At 48.2% G+C, this 19,367-nt stretch overlaps 1 long non-coding RNA gene across 1 annotated transcript; it reads right to left on the bottom strand.

Annotated features, from left to right (window-relative positions):
• Window positions 1-2,782: 2,782 nt before the first annotated feature.
• LOC139177036 (uncharacterized) lies at window positions 2,783-16,717 on the bottom strand. Its single transcript, XR_011561416.1, has 6 exons — window positions 16,160-16,717; window positions 10,650-10,861; window positions 5,947-6,120; window positions 4,317-4,928; window positions 4,048-4,126; window positions 2,783-3,954 (listed from the first exon to the last, which is right to left on the bottom strand). It is a non-coding gene; the product is annotated as an uncharacterized lncRNA (long non-coding RNA).
• Between the last annotated feature and the right edge of the window lie 2,650 nt (window positions 16,718-19,367).

Raw genomic sequence — 19,367 nt, 5'->3', positions numbered from 1 at the left:
GAGCTGGACACGACTAAGTGACTGAACAACAAGAAAAAGCACCAAGTGTACAACCCTAACTAGCTCGCTGATCATTTAGAAGTTGAGTGTGTCAAAGCCACAGAGCACCTGCTGTTAGAGCTCATTCAGTTAGTAACCTTTATCGAGTCCCATGTATGTTTGTTAAAAATAAAATAAAATTGAAAGCCTTTGTATAAAAAAAAAAAAAAGCAAGAAGAGTTCCAAAAAAACATCTACTTCTACTTTATTGACTACGCCAAAGCCTTTGACTGTGTGGATCACAATAAACTGTGGAAAATTCTTCAGGAGATGGGAATACCGGACCACCTGACCTGCCTCCTGAGAAATCTGTATGCAGGTCAGAAAGCAACAGGTAGATCTGGACATGGAACAACAGACTGGTTCCAAATCGGGAAAGGAGTACATCAAGGCTGTATATTGTCACCCTGCTTATTTAACTTATATGCAGAGTACATCATGAGAAACGATGGGCTGGATGAAGCACAAGCTGGAATCAAGATTGCTGGGAGAAATATCAACAACCTCAGATATGCATATGACAACACTCTTATGGCAGAAAGTGAAGAAGAACTAAAGAGCCTTTTGATGAAAGTGAAAGAGGAGAGTGAAAAAGTTGGCTTAAAGCTCAACATTCAGAAAATGAAGATCATGGCATCCAGTCCCATCACTTCATGGCAAATAGATGGGGAAACAATGGAAACAGTGAGCGACTGTATTTGTCTGGGCTCCAAACTCACTGCAGATGGTGACTGCAGCCATGAAATTAAAAGACGCTTACTCCTCTAAAGGAAAGTTATGACCAACCTAGACAGCATATTAAAAAGCAGAGACATTACTTTGCCAACAAAGGTCCGTCTAGTCAAGGCTATGGTTTTTCCAGTGGTCATGTATGGATGTGAGAGTTGGACTATAAAGAAAGCTCAGCACCAAAGAATTGGTGCTTTTGAACTGTGGTGTTGGAGAAGACTCTTGAGAGTCCCTTGGACTGCAAGGAGATCCAACCAGTCCATCCTAAAGGAGATCAGTCCTGAGTGTTCATTGAAAGGACTGATGCTGAAGCTGAAACTCCAATACTTTGGCCACCTGATGCGAAGAGCTGACTCATTGGAAAAGACCCTGATGCTGGAAAAGATTGAAGGTGGGAGGAAAAGGGGATGACAGAGGATGCGATGGTCGGATGGCAACACCAACTCGATGGTGATGAGTTTAAGTAAACTCCAGGAGTTGGTGATGGACATGGAGGCCTGGTGTGCTGCGGTCCATAGCGTCAAGAAGAGTCGGATGCAACTGAGCGACTGAACTGAACCCAATTTAAAAATGAGCAAAAAAAATTCAAATACACATTTTTCCCAAGAAGATATACAAATGGCTGATAAGAGCATGAAAAGATGCTCTTCATCATTAGCCATTCGGGAAATACAAAGTGAAATCACATGAGATACCACTTCACACCCACTAGGACTGCAGATGTAAAAAAGACAATAACAAGTGTTGGCAAGGAAGAGGGAGCAATTAGAACCCTCATACACAGCTGGTGTGAATGTAAAATAGTGTAGCTGCTTTGGAAAACAGTCTGGCAGTTCCTCAAAAGGTTAAAAATAGAGTTACTATATGACTCAGCAATTCCACGCCCAGGTGGATACCCAAGAGAACTGAAAATGTATATTCACACAAAAACTTGTACATGACGTTAATATAAGCATTATTCATAATAGACGAAAGGTGGAAATGACTCAGATATCCATCAGCGAATGAATGGATCAACAAATTGTGGAATATCCACATGATGGAGTATTTTCAGCAATAAAAATAAATTAAGCACTGATACATACTACAACATGAATGAACCTTGAAAACGTCATGCAAAGTGAAAGTCAGTCATAAAAGAGCACCCAGTGTGTGATTCCTTTTACATGAAACGGCTAGAATAAGCAAATCTACAGACACAGACGGTGAATTTGTGATTGAAGGTGGTTGGGGAAAGAGGAAATGAGGAGTGGCTGCAATGGGTGTGGGGTTTCTGTTTGGGGTGACTAAAAACGTTCTAAAATCGATCGTGGTGATGGTTTACAACCCCGTGAATACACTAAAAGCCACTGAATATACACTTCAAATGGGTGAATGGTATGGGTATGGTATGTGAATTATACCTCAATAAAACTTGATGGATGGATGGATGGATGTGGTGGCCAACCTCCTAGATGGCTCCTCTGATCTCCGTCTCCTGGATTTATGACCGACCTTATGATGCCTCCCCCAACACTGAACAAGGGCTGCCTCTGCCTTAGCAGAATCCCGTGGGAGGGACAGTGTGTGACGTGTGAGGCTAGGTTATGAAGGCATGGTGGCTTTTGTGGTGCTCCCTTGGGCCACTCTCTCAGGCCCAGCCACTATGTTGTAAAGACACTCAAGGAGCCCCTGGAGAGGTTCCTGTGGAGAGGGACTGAGGCTTCTCACCAACAGCAAGCACTGACAGCCGCTCCTGAATTCCTGACTCTTGGAAACCACGAGACAATAAATTACTGTTGTTGTTTACACCACAAAGTTTTGGAGTCAAGAAGCAATGGATTGCTGCTGCTAAGTCAGTTCAGTCGTGTTCGACTCAGTGTGACCCCACAGACAGAAGCCCACCAGGCTCCCCAATCCCTGGGATTCTCCAGGCAAGAACACTGGAGTGGGTTGCCATGTCCTTCTCCTACTAATAAAGATTTGTAAAGGGATGGATAGATGGATGATGGGTGGGGGACAGATGGAAGGATGGATGAGTGGGTGGATGGGTGGGTACATGGATGCATGGATGGCAGGATAGGTGACTGGTTGGATGAATGTATGGGTGGGAAGGAGGAGGGATGAGTTGGTGGAGCGGTGGGTGGATGTGTGGATGGGAGAAAGGATGGATGGGTGAGTGGTGGATGGATGGGAGGGGGACAGACAGAAGGCTGGGTGCATGGGTGGGTGCATGGATGCATGGATGGAAGGATGGGTGACTGGTTGGATGAATGTATGGATGGGAGGAAGGAAGGATGGAGGGTGGGTGGATGGATGGATGGATAGATAGCAGGATGGGTGAGTGGGTAAATGAGTCAGTGGATGGGTGGGTGAATGGATGGCTAGATGGAAGAAAGGACAGGTGGGTGGCTGGGAGGATAGATGGAAGGATGGGTGAGTGGGTGGATGGGTGATGGATGGTTGGAGACCGGAAGGAAGGACGGATGGGTGGGTGGACAGAATTTTCAATTCAGGTCCCTCCTAGAGATTTCCTTTTTCTTTGACTCCCACACAAGTAAAGATGCAATACTCCAACATGATTCTCATTTCAAAACTCTCCATTTCAGCATAGTTCAGGCTCAGGGAAACATCCAGGCACCAAAGATACGAGGTCACTACACTTCCTACCACGCTTCCTCTTCCTCGCCCAAAGAGGCAGCGAGTGGAAACGCCTGGGATCTTGTACATGATCTCAGAAAACACGTGTAGATTCCTGGTGTGTCTGCTCCAGGTCCAGGCTTTCTAAGAAGGATCAGATTTGGTACAGATGGCCAAAGAAGCAAGACTAAGTGGCGGGATAGGGGGCCGGGGGGTCATTGAACAAGCCACACATCTGGTTCAGATTGCAGCTCCCTTGCTTGGGCGACTCACTGAGCCTCCCTGCACTCCCAGTGCCTCATCTATGAGAGCCATGACACCCCTTCATGAAGTCGGTGACTCTTCAACACCAATATTAACAGAGATTTGGGTGAGACCTGGGTGCTAGGACTTACCTTTCTTCTTTCCCTGCCTTAGCTCTCTGCTTGTCCCTCCTCTGGCCCGTGACAGTTATGGCATGGTCACCAGCTCTGGCTTCAGATGACCTGGGCTGGACTCCAGGCTCTGCTCCTCCCCTGTATAAACTTGGGTGCAATACCAAACCCCTCTGGGCCTCAGTTTCATCATCTGTAAAATGGGGATGGCAATAGCAATTGCCTCACAATTTTGCTGTGAGCATTAAAAGCGATAATCTTATAATCACTAAGGTGGATGACTTACACATAGCATGCTGAACGCTGGCCGTAATAACACAGATGACAAGAACATGGCACATCACGCCCACCCCACCGAGCTCTGTCTGAAAGGCAGGACAGGCGGTAATGAGTTATCTGCTGGGCCCTCCAGGGACAAAGCTGCCATCCACCCGGCCTCCCTGTCTGTCCTGGACTTGGCCACCCGACACTTCACCCTGATGGAACAACGGGGGCTCCACCACTCAGCTGAGCACCACCCTTCTCAACCTCTGAAACCTTAAACAAAAAGCTCACCTTTCCTCCCAGAATTGCTGTCTCCTTCCCTGGTCTCCATGGAGACAAACTCCATGGACCACTCTGGAGTCAGGGTAGCACTGGGATGACTAGGGGCATCACCACGCCCTCACCCAGGAGACCAGGGGAATGACTGTCTTTCCATGGACTCGGAGGAACATTCTTTTCCAGACAGGCTGGAGCTCCGGAGGAGAGCCCCATCTTAGTGTCCTTGAGAGGTGTGCTCTGAGCTTGCAGACGTGGCTTCAGGAGCTTGAGGGCAGGTGCTCCAGTTACAGGCTCAGGCTGGGCTGGTCTCCCCTGGATGCCCATCTCCCTGCTTGGCGGGACAGTACCTTCCAACTTTTGCCAAGACTGACCCACAACCCACGAGAAGCAGGAGAGGGCTTTTCCGGCCTCGCGTTTACAGATCAGGAAACGGGGGCTCAGAGAGGCCAGGCACTGTGCCTGAGGACGCACAGCTGACTCTTTCCTCCTCCTCCACGTCCTCTCTTTGTGCTGTTGCAAAAGCACAAAAAAGAGATGGATGACCTTGAAGAGGCGTCACCACTGCTGAGCCAGGCTGGAAAGTCAGCTCGACTCTCAGGGCAGAGTGCACATGCTGCAGTATACCTGGGATAGAGTAGGTGTTCAGTAAACATTTTTTTAAAAACACCCCCCTTTTTCACATAATTATTTTTAAAAATAACTGATTTTAAAAAAAAAAAACTACAATGCAGTAACTAGGCAGCTTCTACATGTTATTCTGCTTAATCTTCATTGCCTATTCTATTTACTACCCCAGAGCAGGTATTAGTAATACCTGCTTTGTATTAGTAATCCCCTTTGGGGATTTCTGCAAGTATTTAAGACAGGCCTGGTTTTGACAAAGCTAGCGAAAAGTGTGAGGGGGAGGGGTCCCCATTAGAAAGATCTGCCAGAGGGCTGTGCAAAGAGTCACTCACTGAAGCAGGTCCTGAGTGCTGACTTCTTACAAGGGCCTAGATGCAGATAAACTGTGGATGCACTGCTCTGGGAATTTCCAAAGTACCTCCCACCCGGGAGGAGGTGACAGGCAAAGACAAACGGAGAGGAGAGAGGATACCAAGGAAGGCAGTGGGGGGAAGGGGTGGGCAGGGGGTTCCAGAGGCTTCTCTGGTCCCCCCTATTACAGGTGAATGCGGCAAACCTACAGGGGGACCTGGCTTCCCTGAGTCAACTCCCAGGCAAGGTCTCCAAGGACCAAAGTCCTCGGCCTGCCAGGTCTGGCCATTCCTTCCTCCTGTAATCACGCAGGTCAGCAGGGCCGTGAGGGGGACCCAGTGCAGGCCTGCTGGCCAAGCAGCACCCTCATGCCAGCTTAGCCTCCAGCACAGGTGGGACTGTCCCGGCCTCGACCACCTCCTCTCCCTGCCCAGCCGCTGCCCACCACCCGAGCCCCCCAGCTAACGCTCCTCAGGATGAGGCTCCAAACCAGCGCTCCTTTCATGTCCCGAGCGCCTCTTCCCATCCCTGCCACCCTGGCTGTGGCCTGTCTTCATTCATCCTCCCAGGTCCCTTGTCCCCTCCCAGACTCAGGGCTCCGACTGGACCCGGGCATGGGGAAGGATACGGTCCAGGTTAAAGGGAAGAGAAGAGGGCTCCTCCTCACCTGCGCCAGGGCCCGCGTTGGTCAGCGCAGTGTCCCCTCCGGGTCCCCTCCAGTCCTGGCTCAGGCTCTCCCACACGTGGTCCAAGGCACTGTTTTCTGGCTTTTGTCTTAAAAGGGTTAAGCCACGGCCAGGGAGACAGGGACTCCCTCCAGATGAAGAGAGATCCCAGGAACCTGGAAATGGGGAATAAGAAACCTGAGTCCTAGGGAAAGACAGAGTATCCCCCCAGGGATGCTCCATGGAGGAACCAGGCTGGTGCAGTGCTGCGGAAGCAGTGAGCCTGCAGGACTGGATCTCAGCAAGCACACACATGCACCAGTAACCAGAGCGGACAGTTACTAGCACTTTCTGGGTGCCAGGCACCGTTCCAAGTGAATCCTCTAGCCATCATCACAGCCCACGAGGCAGCGCCGCACATCCCAGCTACAGCGGAGGAAACGGAAGCACACGGAGTGCAAGGGACCTGCCCAAGGCCACAGCCCTGGTGAGCGGCAGAGGCAGGGCTGGCATCCACCTCGTCAGACTCCTCCTGAGTCCACCCTCTGTCCTCAGTACAGCTAGAGGGGCCTACCCAGTGACTGGGTCTGAATGAACACCTCAAGACTTTGGGCAACTCCTCAAAAAAGAAAAAATCAATACCATATGTCCTGGCCATTCCACTTCTAACTATACACCCCAAAAAGTCAAAACGGGATTAAGAACAGATACTTGCACAGCAGCATTAGCAGTATTATTCACAGTTAGCCAAGATGTAGAAGCAACCCAAGTGGCCGCTGATGAATGAGGAGATAAGCAAAACATGGTCTAGACATAACATGAACATCATCCAGGGCTCCCCTGGGGGTCCAGTGGTTAGGAATCCACCTTGCAATGCAAGGGACACGGGTTCGATCCCTGGCCTGGGAGGACCCCACGTGCTGCAGAGTAACTAAGCCCTTGCACCACAACCACTGAGCCCACGCACTGCAGCTGCTGAAGCCCACGTGCTTCACAATAAGAGACGCACTGCGCTGAGACATTCACACACCCAACGAAGAGGAACCCCGCTCGCCACAGCTGGAGAAAGCCCACACGTAACGACCAAGACCCAAGCACAGCCAAAAACAAAGCAATAAATCTTTTAAAAAATGTATTTTAGAAATGTTATCCAACCACAAAAAGGAGAGAAATTCTGACACCTGCCACACCAGGGATGAACCTTGAGGACATTATGGCAGTTGAAATAAGCCAGTTGCAAAAGACAAAATACTGTGTGATTCCACCTATACGCGGCACATAGAGCAATTAGATTCGTAGAGACAGAACACGGAAGGGTGGGTGCCAGGAGCTGGGAGAGGGGGCTGGGGGGTTGGTGCTTCCTGGGGATGGAGTCTAAATCAGGGAAGATTTAAAAAAAATAAAAAGTTCCAGAGACGGGCACTAGTAATGCCCGTAGAGCCATGTGAATGCACGCGATGCCACAGAGCTGTACTTAACAATGGTTAAGATGTTGATTTTATGTTTTGTAAATCTGACCACAAGAATTAACACAGGTCTTCCCTGGTGGTCCAGGGGCTGAGAATCTGCCTGCTAATGCAGAGGATACAGGTTGGTTCCTGATCCGGGAACAGCCCACATGCCACGAGCAACTAAGCCCGTGCGTCAGAGCTACCGAGCTCGATCCCTAGAGCCCATGCTCTGCAACAAGAGAAGCCCACGCGCTGCAATGGAGAGCAGCTCCTACTCTCCACAACTCGAGAAAATCCGCACGCAACAACAAAGACTCAGCGAAGCCGTAAATAAACAAACTTAAAACAAAAAAAGAATTAAGATAGACCCCAGACTTTGGCACAATACTGGGCTGGACATCCCAACAATAACTGACATTGATCTTTTTCCAGACTGGCTAGGTGGGGCTGAGATGCTGCCAACCAGAGAAAGGTGTCCTTCTTGTGGACCTGAGCTTGAGGCTGTACCGGCTCTGGGAAGCAAGCCAGGGCAACTTCACGGGTGGGAGTGGAGACAGGGAGGCCACGAACCGGGCCGATGGCTGTGACTAGTGGGGCGGGGGGCATCCTGAGAGGATCAGGCCAGCTGCAGGCTCTGCCTAATAATGGGGCTTCCCTGGTGGCTCAGATGCTAAAGAATCTGCCTGCAGTGCAGGAGACCTGGGTTCGACTCCTGGGTCAGGAAGACCCCCTGGAGTAGGAAATGGCAACCCACTCCGGTATTCTTGCCTGGAACTTTCCATGCACATAGGAGGCTGGTGGGCTACAGTTGAGGAGGTCGACCTTTCTCTGACTGTTAATAGATGATACCACTATTAAGAGCCTGCTGTGTACCGGGCTCTGTACTTAGCACACTGTACATGTAGTGCCTCATTTACTTCCTACTACAACCCTTGAAGGTGTTATTTCTGTCCATTGCACAGATGTGGAACCTGAGGCTCCAAGAAGAAAAGCAGCCTGCCCTAGGCCCCCAGCTAACAAGTGGCCAAGCCAGGCCTATGTCTCTGGGTGCCCACTGTCTTCCCAGGCGGCATCTCCCTGCCTCGGGGGGCAGCCTTCACTGCCGGAGAGCCTGGTGCTGCACCTTCACTTCTGTGGGTATCCCTCGGGTGGCGGGGATGTCTGGCCGCCGGGCAGGGGTCCTGGACTTGGGCCACATCCTCCACAGAAGCTGCCTGGAGCGGTTTCAGCCCAGGCAGAGCCTGAAGGGAGGGTGGGCAGCCCTGGGTCGGGGTTTTTGGTCCGTGAGGGAGCACTTGGGGAGCCCACCCACCCTCCACTGCTCTGGAGCTCAAGGCAGGACCCCAGAAGTGAAGGCAGAGAAGACCCCTAGCCAGCAGGAGGGCCCTTCCAGGAGAGCCTCCGAGGCCACTCTCTGGATAGCTGCCATGAGTGTGGTCACAGCTGCCTCCGCCCCAGGGCAAAGAGGAAGTGGTCAGAAGCAGCGAGAGAGGAAAGAGAGAGAGAGAGCCCTAAAAGAGGACGTGTCCCAACCCGCCCCGCCCCATCCCCTCGGAGGAAAAGGGGCCAGGCTGGCCCAGTGCTTCTTGGAACCTCTGGCCGGCCAAGAGGAAACCTGCTTTAACCCCGCTCCGATGTCCTGAAGACACTCTAGAACCCTCCGGCCCAGGGGCGCCCGAGGTCCAGGGACGGAGGACCATGGGAGTCCCAGGGCCAGTGCCCAGCACCCAGGAGGCTCACGGCCATGAGAAGGGAGGATGGGCATCATGGGGTTCTGGGTTCAAATCCTGCTCCCCTTTGTCGGCTCTGTGGTCAGACAGGCTGTTTCCTCATCAGCAACCTAGAAACAACAAGAGCCCCCAGCTTGTGGTGAGAATTCAGTGAAGCTTGAGATACCAAGTGCTAAATGCCACGCGTGGTAGGCGGTGAAAGTCTGACCAGTGTCAGCTCTTGTTTGGGGTTTTTTTGGCTGCACCAGATCTTCGTTGCAGCACATGGGATCTTTAGTTGTGGCACGTGGAATCTAGTTCTCTGACCGGGGATCGAATCCGGGCATGGAGGAGTCTTAGCTGCTGAGCCGCCAGAGAAGTCCTGTGTTAACCACTGCCATGTCAGGGGATCTCTGAGGCCGGCAGGTTGCCTCTCCTCTCTGGGAGGCAGGGCTGAGGGCTGGCAGCAGGCAGAGACTGTACGTGGGGTGGGTTCAGAGAGAGGTAGCCATGCTGCTACCATGAATGGAGAGAGAATCAGAAAAATCTGAGGGACAAAAACAGATGGTTTCCATCTCTCCAGAGACCTATTCTGAATCCCCTCCGAAACACAATCTAACCCTGCACACCTCCAGACAACATGCTGGTATCACTCAGCACGCCGAACGGCATAGCACAAGGGGTCTGGGGCCCCATCTTGGGAGCTGAGCCCAAACTCTGTAGCCTTGACCTGCAGGCAGAATTAGCTGTGTCTGCCCCCCCACCACAGTGAATCCAGTTGAGCAGAAATGCTCAGCACCACCGCAGCCCTGAGTGAGGTAGCTGACGACAGATGGTTCGTGAAGTGCCCAGGACGGGCCCCCAGGAGTGAGCCCCTCCTTACCCTTTGTGTCCTGAAATTCTCCAACTCCTGAAATGTTCACTCTCAGGGTGGACCTGAGGCCGCTTTACTCACCCACCCTCGTCTTGACCTTGGTCATCAATCTCTAGTTCCCCTCACGCCTCCCTCTTTCAAACAATCCAACCACCCCCACGGTCAAACGCTGCGCCAAGAACGCCCTAAAATTAAAAGGAAGAAATAGGATCAATGCTTTGGGCAGAAAGCTTCCTTATCTTCCAGAGCCCTTCATTTCACAGGCTAATTCATCACATTAAGATGGAGAGTGCCCTCTACTTCACGTTCAGAAACCTCTTTTCCAAAATACCCTCGTGAAGGAAGCACTGGTCATCTAAATAGAAACTCTTATGAGACATGGTACAGAATTTCACACTATTTGTATGTGACTGAACAGCAAGGGACAGTAACATTTCAGCAGTTCACACAAGAGGAAAAAAATTGGCCAACTCAAAAAAAAAAAAAAGATTAGTGAGGTCAACCTCACTAATCAATGAAAATAAAATGCCATTTTTACATTCCTGTCAAATAATTTGCTTTCTAATCTTATAAATTGTTTTTTATGTTTATTCAGTCACATATAGCTCTGTGTATATATGCTTTTAGCTGGCTTTCCCACCCCCCCAAAATGAGGTCATTTTTTAACTCACTATATTGAGGACCTCTTTCTGGGCCAGGAAACACAGCCAACTTCATGATGCTTTGCTTTGTTTAGTTTTGTGTTGAATCACCATGCCACTTGTCATTCCCTTGTGTGGATGGAGACCCACTGTGTTTAGCGGGTTGCCTTCTGATGGGCTGTTTACAGTTTTGGGTCTTTCTTTTATAAGCAATGCATCTTTGCACGTGTATGTTTGAACACCTGAGTGAGGATAATCATAGAAAAAACCAACATCCATAAGTTCTGGCTCATATAGCAAAACATATATTTTATATATATAATATATAACACACATATATGACACATATAATACATAACATATAATCTATAATATATATATGTGTGTGTGTGTGTGTGTGAGCATTTGAAATTTTGACAGAACCAAATTGTCCTCTAAATACATTACTGCTGAATTGGTAACAACATCCATCTAATACTTTAATTTTTTTTTTAATAAAAAGACCACTTTAAGATTTAAGATTACAGAAATGGTAAAAACCAGCCCAGATGGGATCAGATTTTAGGTTCTTTGGCTGAGTTAGCAGAGGTCCCCCAAATAAACCCCCAAACCAGTAATGCATGAACATGTAAATGCTTTGGACGCCCAGCATCAACTTCTGTTTCCTGCCTGGAGAGCCCCGCGTAAAAGCAGCAATGGAAGGCAGCTGGGCTGGCATGCAGGCTCCACCCTGGGCCCTCTCCTGCCACCCCTAGCCCTCAGGGCTCAGACAGGTACCCTGGGGGAGGAAGGAGCCAGGCTGGGTCACTAGAGAAGACTCTGTTTCAATCCCAGCTCTGGCAGTGGCCTACCAGATGACTTTGCACCAGTTGCTAAGACTCTCCGAGCCTCCGTTTTCCAGTTTGTAAAAAGGGCCCAAGAAAACCTGCCTGGCTCACTTGTGACGAGGGTCAGATGTGGGAAAGGATGTGAAAGTAACTGGTTTTCCTTCCTTCTGTTTCGGGTTTGCTGTTGGGTCTACAGCTGGGGAATCGGGGAGCCCAGTCTGGGGTTTTCTGACCACAAGTGCTTTCCCAGAAACAATCTTCTCTGAAGTTGTTAGGTTTTTTTTTTTTTTTTTTTAATCTGAATAGATTATACATGCAATACAAAATTCAAAAGATATAGAAGGCTAAATGTGAGAAACATCCCTTCCCCCCTCCTGCCCCCTCACCCCCACTTCCCCTTCCCAGAGGCAGCCTTTGTCACCTCTTTCTTCTGTTTTCCTCTGGGGTCAGTCTTTGTGCTCTTTCACAAAAATGCAGCATTCTACACCTATTACTCTGCATCTTGCTTTTTAAAAAGTTCACCAACATTTGTTGAAGCTTTTCCCCTATCAGTACATATGGTGCTTCCTCTTTCTTTTTCCTCCCTACTTTCTACTTTGAAATATTTTAATGCTATAAAAAAAAAGTTGCAAGAATAGGAAAATAAACAATCATATTTTTAACTTCATGAGAGAGTCCCTTGGACAGCAAGATCAAACCAGTCAATCCTAAAGGAAACCAACCCTGAATATTAACTGGAAGGACTGATGCTGATGCTCCAATACTTTGACCACCTGATGCGAAGATCCGACTCACTGGAAAAAATCCCGATGCTCAGAAAGATTGAAGGCAGGAGGAAAAGGGAGTAACAGAGGACGAGATGGTTGGATGGTATCACTGACTCAACGGACATGAGTTTGAGCAAACTCCAGGAGATAGTGAAAGACAGAAGCCTGGTGTGCTGCAGTTCCTGGAATCGCAGAGGACTGGATGCAACTTAGTGACTGAACAACAGCAACAATTATTAATACAGGCCATGTTTGTTCTATCTTTCTTTTTTTTTCCTAAGCTATCCAAGAGTTAGTATTTCAATCCTAAATATGTTATCAGGTATCTCCTGAGAAGAAAGATATTCTCCTCCATAACCACATTATGATGATCACATTCAGGATACACAGTATCAATACAATGCTGTCATGTACTATACTGCCTAAAATCACACTGCCCCAGGTATCTAATTTAAAAAACCTTTAAAAATACTCAGGTTTCAATGAAGGATTTCCCATTGCATTTATAGTCATGTCACTAAATCTAGAACAGTCCCAGCTTCTCCAGTCTTTTAGAACATTGACATTTTTAAGTATCCAGGCCAGTTTTGCAAACTATCCCTCAATTTGGATTTCCCCAAATCCTTCAGGACATTTTTTTTTTTTTTTTTGCAGAAATAGTACATAGCTGACATTACACCTCATTATTTTTTATGACAACCGAGTACCCAGTGTATACAAATTGTATAGCTAGTCCTCTATCCAAAGATGTCTAGATGATTTCCAATAATTTGTTTTATACAAAATGACGCAATGAACATTTTTAAAACTGTCATTTTGGAAGTTTCTGAGTATAGAGTAGGTCTATAGGATATATACCTAGAAGATAAATCACTGTACTTACATATATATGCATTTGTAATCCTGAACATTATTGCTGAATAGCCCTTTACAGAGCATATATTTATTAATACTTCCACTTACACTGTGAGGATGCTTGTCCCTGAAGCTTGTCGTACTTTCAAACTTTCTCCCTGTGTCCTGGCTAGTAGGCCACGCAGCCTTGCTAAGCCACTGTCTGACAAGATTTCCTTACATTTTCCCCTGTGAGTTTGGGCAACAATCCAAAGAAAATCCCATCTTCCAAAGACAAAGCCCAAAGACTTCTCCTGGAGCAGAATTCTTGATCTTTGTTAGAAAACACATCTGTTTGTTAAGTAAGCTGCTAAGATTCAAAAAGAGGGGTTTATTAAGCAACGCCTGATGTATGTCTGTGAAGTGTGCATTCTTAACACACTCATTTTACAGAGATGCAAACAGCCTCAGGAGGTCATGCAGCCTGGTCACTACAGTTTGTGTGCTCAGTTGCTTAGCCGTGTCTGACTCTTTGTGACACTATGAACTGTGGCCTGCCAGGCCCCTCTGTCCATGGGATTCTCCAGGCAAGAATACTGGAGTGGGCTGCCACCCCCTCCGACAGGGGATCTTCCTGACCCAGGGAGATAGCCTGCATCTATTTAGACTACAGTTTGAGCGAGGAATAACCAACCCAGACCAGTCTGACATCCCAGAAGTGAGAATAGCCTCCTTGGATGCTGGAGAGGTGGACAGATACAAAAAAAACAAAACCCAACAATGTAACTCCAAATCGCAAATTTGCCGATCTCTGGCTGAAGCTTTCTGCTCAGATGATGTCGTCTTGGTTTTCACCTTCCCGTTATCAAGCTACCTGAAAACTACCTTCCCCAGAACGCATCACTCTCAGGGCTCTTTCGACCTCTGTAGACTACACTTCCCAGAATACAGAGCTGCCACATCCGCCGGCACGCTTCCGCTTCCGGCCTAGGTGTTTTCTGGGAGTTGTGGTCTCAAACGGTACTGGGGTTGAAGAGGTTGGAAAGAGTCCTGGTGGTAAGCCCACGTGGCACAAAGACTTGGGGTGGGAATAGATACTGTCTTTATAAACCGGAGGCACCAAGCAGGCCTAAAATCACTTTCCATTTCCCTTTATTCAGCAGACTGGCTCTGTGACCACACCACCCTGGGAATCTATCGGTTGCGACTACCTCTGACGGACTTCAGGGTCAGCAGAGGTTCGTTTAGGAGGATCATGGTATTCATTTCACTGCTGAGTCTTCTAAAGGCCCTGAGGTTCGGTCCTTTGGTTCCTATGGCATATTTCCTCAGAAGCACACCCTGTTTCTTCCTCCCTGAGACACCCGCACCTTCTAAGCAGTGAAGAAAAAAAGAAGAAAAGCACCTTTTAAAAGTTATCTGGTTCCTTCAGATAGTCCAATAGTTGTATTACAGGCAGGAAGTTCAAGAATAAAGTCTGGCGACCGAAGTCTGCTTCTGAATCAATAGCTGAAAGCAGAGTTCTCAACCTCCTCTTTGTTAAAACCCACATGCCCATGCCAACGGAGATCCGCTGAATCAGTCTGGACTAAGCTGAATCCGTTTGGAGAAAGCTCCTCACATGAGCTGCAGCCAAGGTCAAAGCCTCAGGTTTACAGGGGAAATACTAGATGCTTATATTCTAGATTTACCTGCATTTTCTTAAAGAAGCTACCAGACTGCCTGATTCGAGAGCAATAAATGTACGTGATTTATCACTGCATCCCCAGGACCCAGCCCATGCTGTCCTTGGGGTAGATATATAGTTGGCATTTACCAGATGGCCAGTTGTCTGTGGAGAAGGCACTGGCGACCCACTCCGGTACTCTTGCCTGGAAACTCCCATGGACGGAGGAGCCTGGTGGGCTGCAGTCCATGGGTTCGAGAAGAGTTGGATGCGACTGAGCGACTTCACTTTCACTTTTCACTTTCATGCATTGGAGAAGGAAATGGCAACCCACTCCAGTGTTCTTGCCTGGAGAATCCCAGGGACGGGGGAGCCTGGTGGGCTGCCGTCTATGCGGTCGCACAGAGTCAGACACAACTGACGTGACTTAGCAGCAGCAGCAGTTGTCTGTGGCCAGTGGCCATTCATACTTCAGTGCTCAAGTCTTCCTGGACGTTGAATATTTTGCATACAGTTCCTAAAATTATATTCATTGTTTTGAAAGGGTGTGTGTGTGTGTGTGTGTGTGTGTGCACAAGCACACTTCAGGGGGTGTAGGTGGAATTCAAGAAAATTCAAGCTGGAGAGTCAGAGAATAGTCAGAGGCAGAAATATTTGATGGCAACACTCAGAGAATACTGGAACTCAGAGAAAACAAAGATCTATGCGGCCACAGGTCATCATGGAAGGCTTCTGGAAACCCTACCTACTTCTTGTAGGTCAGGACCAAGGAGGTGATCAGCTCATGTAATTAAGAGCACATGTCCAATCAGTGGGAAGAGGATGAGGAATGTCATTTTGGCTTAGACCAGCCAAGATTCAATCTCTGCAGCTGGACACCCTGGCATGAGGTCGCAACAGAAGCAAGGGAACCTCTGACACCAAGTGTAACTGAATACAGCCCCTTCTCTGGGATTCATTTACAACAAGCATTTAACGATTCCTATATTCTTCACCGAATGTTTATGGAAGGATGGAAAGTTCCACTGCACAATTCTTTTTAAAATCCACAACAGTGTTGGGGTTAAGATTAGACCTTTTTGTTCTAGAAAAAACAGCACTTTTTTGTATCTCCCCTTCCTTCCCTTTCCAGCTCTCCACATTTCTCTCAAAATTTAAAATTCCTTTTCCCGTCACCATTCAGAGCAATTAAAGTCTTTCGCAGCTCCTTTTCCACACCTGCCTCATCACCCCCACCATTACTACAAGTGACCCTTTAACAATGAGAGGCTTCTGGTGCCAACCCCCTTTAAGTCAAAAATCCGCCTATAACCTCACAGTCAGTTGCACCCCACCCCACAATCCCAGGTTCTGCATCCAGGCTTCCAACCAACTGTGAGTTGCGCGGTAAGTACATATTGACCAAAGTCAAACCCATGTTGTTCGAGGGTCAACTGCAGCACTTACGGAGACTACTGCTGTGCAACTGGAATCTTCTGCTTGCAAGTGAGAGAAAATTCAACTAAACTGGCTTGAACAAGAAGGGAGGTGATCAGCTCATGTAACTAAGAGCCCAGGCCTGTGGTCACAGCTGGACCCAGGAGGTCAGATGACGTCATAATACGCAGCCTCTCTCCATCTCACCCTGTCATTTCCCTTGATGGGGACTTTGCCCTCAGGCAGGTTGTCTCCCACAGTAGCCTCGGGAGCTCCAAGTTCCCTTCTCCCAGCTTTTCATCCACAAGGAGAGCTCCTGACCCACCAGATCAAGCGAAAGCCCTAAGCCCAAGTTCTCATCAGCTCCCAACGTGGACGAAGTGCCCCTGCCTGAGCCCGCTTCTGAATGGAGATGGAACAAAGGGACTAGCTTAGGTGGGATCAGATGATCACACCTGTGATCATCAGGTCAGGGACAGTCCGCACCATCAACCCACAGACCTGCAGTGTGTGCGAACTTGTTCCCTCAAGGCAGGTGGGAGACGGACCGCAGACAGGAAGGTGGATGTTGGGTTAGACCGTGCCTGTCTGCTAGCATGCACACTGGGTGACACTTCACACAGATGAGCCAGTTAATCACCCAAGAACACGACCTCCACGGTGGTCCAGTGGCTAAAAGTTTGTGCTCCCAATGCAGGGGGCCGGGGTTCAATCCCCAATCAGGGGATTAGATTCCACATACCACATCTAAAAGACACCATATGCTGCAATGATGATTGAAGATTCCATGTACCTCAACACACAGCTGGCACAACCAACCAACCAAACAAAAATACTCACCAGAGGGATTATTACCCCATTGAATTGATGAGTAAACTGAGGCTAGTAGGGAGACAATGAGGTTTACACCCAGGCAGCCCTAGCTCCAGAGCCAGGTGCATTTGGGTGCTCAACGAAGGGAAGGGTCTTCCAGTCAACAGGACACCATCCCCCAACAGGCAGTTTAGTGGTCGCTGCCACTTGAACATAACTTCAGGGGTCCACCTTCCACCCTAAGCAGCTCAAGAAAGTATTTCTAATAAACATACAGGCCCTTTCCACTAGAACAGTTTATTTTGAAGATTGTGGTTAAAGGGGTCCATGAATTTGGATGCTATTTCTGATGAAAGTCTGTGTGCCCCTGATATCCTCCACATGATAATACTTAAGCGGGGGGGTGGGGAGGGGGGGGCGGGGGGGGCGGGGGGGAGGTGCTTTGGGAGATGATTATAGTTAAAGGTCAAGAGGGTAGGACCCTCTATCATGGGATTAGTGCCATGTTGGGACACAGTGATAAAGCAACCGTTTGACAGCCAGGAAGTGGGTTCTTACCAGGAACTACATTGACCAGCATCTTGATCTCAGGCTTCCAGCCTCCAGCACTATGAGAAATAAATATCTGGCATTGAAGCCATTCAGTTCAATTAGATCAGTCACTCATCCTGTCTGACTCTTTGCCACCCCATGAAGTGCAGCACGCCAGGCTTCTCTGTCCATCACTAACTCCCAGAGCTTGCTCAAACTCATATCCATCAAGTCAGTCATGCCATCCAACCATCTCGTCCTCTGTGGTCCCCTTCTCCTCCTGCCTTCAATCTTTCTCAGCATCAGAGTCTTTTCTGATGAGTCAGTTCTTAGCATCAGGTGGCCAAAGTACTGGAGCTTCAGCTTCAGCATCAGTCCTTCCAATGAATATTCAGGATTGATTTCCTTTAGGATTGACTGGTTTGATCTCCTTGCAGTCCAAAGGACTCTTAAGAATCTTCTCCAAAACCGCAGTTCAAAAGCATCAATTCTTCGGCGCTCAGCTTTCTTTATGGTCCAACTCTCACATCCATACATGACTACCAGAAAAACCATAGCCTTGACTAGACGGATCTTTGTTGGCAAAGTAATGTCTCTGCTTTTTAATACGCTGTCTAGCTTGTTGATCATAGCTTTTCTTCCAAGGAGCAAGTGTCTTTTAATTTCATAGCTGCAGTCACTATTTGCAGTGATTTTGGAGCCCAAGAAAATAAAGTCTGTCACTGTTTCCATTGTTTCCCCATGTATTTGCCTTGAAGTGATGGGACCGGATGCCATGATCTTTGTTTTTTGAATGCTGAGTTTTAAGCCAGTTTTTCACTCTCCTCTTTCGCTTTCATCAAGGGGCTCTTTAGTTCCTCTTTGCTTGCTGACACAGGGTGGTGTCATCTGCGAATCTGAGGTTATTGATATTGACTGAAGCCACTCAGTCTATGGTATTTTATTATGGTAGCCAGGGCTGACTAATACAGATGTGGGGAAAAATGACACCTTCATTACGCTGACCTTTAACTGAATTTCACATTTCCTTCCATGACGACTGTAGGCAAAGGACACAGGAGCATCAGCAAGGCCTGTGACTTCCTCACTCTCAGAGACTGCAGATGTCTTCACCCCACACATAGTTGTTGCCGACATCTGAAGATATCATCGATGCTCATCGCTTCTTGGAAAGTCTAACATTATTAGACTGCTTGCTAGAGCTGGTTATTAAATATGTTACTAACAAGCATAGAATTATTATATCACAAATTTGGATGCTTTTTATCTTAACTGTATTCAATATAACCAGCGTCCTCAAGACTCCTTGAACTCTATTTTATACACTTAAAAATACTATTTGAAGAGCTTCCCTGATGGTACAGTCATTAAGACTCTGCCTGCCAACGCAGGGGACATGGGTTCAATCCCTGGTCCAGGAAGATCCAACATGCTGCAGGGCAACTAAGCCCATGCGCCGTAACTACTGAGCCCTCATGCCTAAAGCCTGTGCTAACAGAGAAGTCACTACAATGAAGAGAAGCCCATGCAACTGGAGAGTAGCCCCCACTTGCCACAACCAACAGCAATGAAGACCCAGTGCAGCCAAAAATAAATACACAAGTAAGTTAAAAAAAATGTTTTTAATTATTTGAAGGACATTATTATTCTAGGTGTGGGCCTAGAAGAAGCCTGGGGAGTAACTGTTCTCTTCCTTGTTACGACATCTCATGGAAAGAACCACTGATGGACTCACAAGGTTCTGCCCAAAGCAGATAAGCCCTGGGGACATCCGGGCCACCAACAAATCCCCAGGGATAGTTGCAGTTAGGAGCGAGGGCCCAAGGTGGGGGTTACAGGAAACAAGCCTGGGGTTCCCACAGGCAGACTGCTCCTCACCATCGGAGAGACCCCA

The sequence above is a fragment of the Bos indicus genome, chromosome 18 (genome assembly GCF_029378745.1).
Source record: "Bos indicus isolate NIAB-ARS_2022 breed Sahiwal x Tharparkar chromosome 18, NIAB-ARS_B.indTharparkar_mat_pri_1.0, whole genome shotgun sequence".
Lineage (NCBI taxonomy): Eukaryota > Metazoa > Chordata > Mammalia > Artiodactyla > Bovidae > Bos > Bos indicus.
Note: the sequence above shows the minus strand (reverse complement) of the source record. Positions and strands in the feature narration are given on the sequence as shown.